This window comes from Callithrix jacchus, chromosome 6 (genome assembly GCF_049354715.1).
Source record: "Callithrix jacchus isolate 240 chromosome 6, calJac240_pri, whole genome shotgun sequence".
NCBI classification, from domain to species: Eukaryota; Metazoa; Chordata; class Mammalia; order Primates; family Cebidae; genus Callithrix; species Callithrix jacchus.
Window position 1 is genome coordinate 159,637,584 of NC_133507.1, and position 2,654 is coordinate 159,640,237.

Genomic DNA, 2,654 nt, shown 5'->3' on the forward strand with positions numbered 1-2,654 from the left:
AAATAAAAGACATGGCAAAAATAGAAAACTAAATTACAGAAGTCATAAAATGTGCTCTGTGTGACTTAGAGTTGAGAATATCTGCAGGAGGATAATTAGGGGCTCCCTTGAGACATCTCTCCTACCCATGGTGGTCTCTCTTCTCTGATGTGGTTAGGACCTGTGGCGTGTAGGATCCCCCAGCTCCACCCTCCTGGTGTCATCTTTGCATAGACTGGGGAAAGGAAGGGTGTCCTGGGCTGCCTGGGGGGGGCAGACTCTTCCACCCCTCACCCAAAAGAGGCTACTGACCAGCAGAGCTTAAAGATTGCTGGGAAATTGGCATGGGTAGCTCAGAGGCCTTTGGGGGATGATGGGACCCAGGACCCTGCCCCTTCAAAGTCATGGGACCCTCCTGGAAGGGCCTGAGGGCCTCCAAAAGGGAGAGTAGTGGACCTTTCCCTCAGACTGTCCATGGGAGAGCATTCCAAGTATTATGGTCTGCTCGCTATGTATTGCACCCCCATACTGTTTGTGGGGCACAGAGGGCCATCCAACTTGCACAGGCAGACATAAAGATTGAGTGATGGGGGATGAGAATATCTGAGCTGGATTTAGAAAGCTGGGGAAGCAGATGCAGCAGTCACAGGAAAGGCTTCCTGCTTGTGACGGAAATCTGTTTCTGCTGGGCTTCCAGGGCCTAGTTCCCTTCCTCTGCCCAGTGGACGTGCATTTGCTCCATCGTGACCCCCGCACCCCACTCCCTTGTGGCTCCAGGGCTGGCGAGCCCATCCCCAGCTCTGCACTTCTCTTCTGACCTGGTATCTGCTCCCCAGCCCTTCCCAAAGCCTGACCCACATCTTGGTTTCTTGGTAGAATGGAGTTCAGGGTGGGGCAAGTCAGCCTCTCCAGGCCTTTGTCTCTGGGAATGCTTGCCTCCTGGTGAGGGGAGGCAGGGCCTGGGAGACACACTGGAAGCTTTGTGGCTTCTCTCTCCTGGAGTGAGTCAGGCCCATGGTTATCATTCATTCAGAAGCTGTTGATTTCAAAAGCATCTCCCGCCAGCCTTTTATGTTCCACTTTCTTTGCTGTGATTTTCTATAGTTGTTTAATCAATTACCTTTTTTTTTTTTAATGAAGGACTCTTTTTGTTGTTGTTGTTCCCTGCCTTTCCCTCCAATGCTTTGAGGACTCTGAGAAGCTTAGGGGTAATTTAGGCTACGCCGTTCCTCCTACCTGGTCTGGAGCCTTTGGAACTGGAGGCCTCAGGCTGCTGTCTGGACCTTCCTGCCCTGGGAGGCCCTGGTTGCAGGTCTCTTTCTTGGAGTCAGGAATCCTTGGCTGCCTCTTCTTAGACCTGCTTTCCAAGGGCCCAGGATGCCTGTCTGTCCTCCCTCCCTTGGTGCAGAGGGTGAAGACTCACCTCCAGGCAGCGTTGGGGCCTTGGGAGATGCAGTGAGTGGCATGGAAGAGAGTCCATGCTCCCCAAACACTGTCCAGGGACGCATGTCCACTCCCGGCCGCCTCTTCCAGTCAGGATCTTGGTGGGACTGGGTGATTCTGCTCCCTTATTCCAGATCCCTTCAGAGGTCCTGATGCCCAGGTGGACCAGAGGGTCTCCGATGGCTCACAGTTCCAAAGAGAGCAGCCAGGCCCTAGGCCCTGGGCCCTCAGGGCCTCCACAAGGCCTGGCCCACGGGTTCCTGCTCTCCACAGGCTGGGGAGAGGTAGGAACCAGCTTCCCCCTTGGGTGGCACTGTCTCAGGGTGCTTGGCAGAACCTCAGGGGCACGAAGGTTTTCCAGGCCACAACTACCTCTCCCACCACTCAGGCTGGCCACTGTTAGACAAGAAGGTTTCTGGCCATCAGGCCCAGAGGAGGATGCTGCGCTGAGGGAACTTTCCGGGGTGGGAGCTGGGGAGCTCTGCTCTGGGGAACGGCGTTCAGAAGGCAGGGTGCTTGAGGTCCGAATGCTCCTTTCACCACCACTCAGGTCAACCCCAGCCAGCTCAAAGCTCAGAGAGGGACAGGCCCGTGCAGGAGCATCTTGGCTCCCAGCGTGGCCACGGTGGGCAGATCAGAGAAGGCGTCCGAGCTGGGCTTCCTCCAGTTTGGGAAGACACTACCACTCTCAGCGGCCACAGCATCACCTGCATCTGACGCAGCGTCCCTGAGGGCCTCACCTGTCCGTCCTGCGAAGATGACCCCCCTCACTCTAATGCCTGGGGGCAGGAGGCTGCTGCAGCCTTCCCGAAGGGCTTCATCGTTTCAGAGCTTTAGGCCAGCCTCTGTGAAATGAGGCCCAGCTGTGAAGAAGTGCACAGTCTCACCATGCCCCTTCCTGTGAAAACTCTTAGGGAGGCCTGAGGAGGGGGCGGGTGGTGGGCAGGAAAGGTGGAATGAAGGAATGCAGGGAGCTAACAGCATTCTCCATGTTCATGTGGAGTGTTACTTTCACCGGGCGAGGGATGTTTGCAAATGACAGGGCAGTATAGAAACTGTTTTGTTTCTCTTTATGGGGTTTGATGGACTGTTGGAGAATTAATGCTTGTTCTCAGGAAGCAGGTATGTGTGTGATAAGGACACACATGGACAATCAGGAGAATGGGAATTTGAGAGCCCTAGAGAGAGAGCGTGATCCAGTGTCCACTGTCATCTTGGACTGTTCCAAGAGA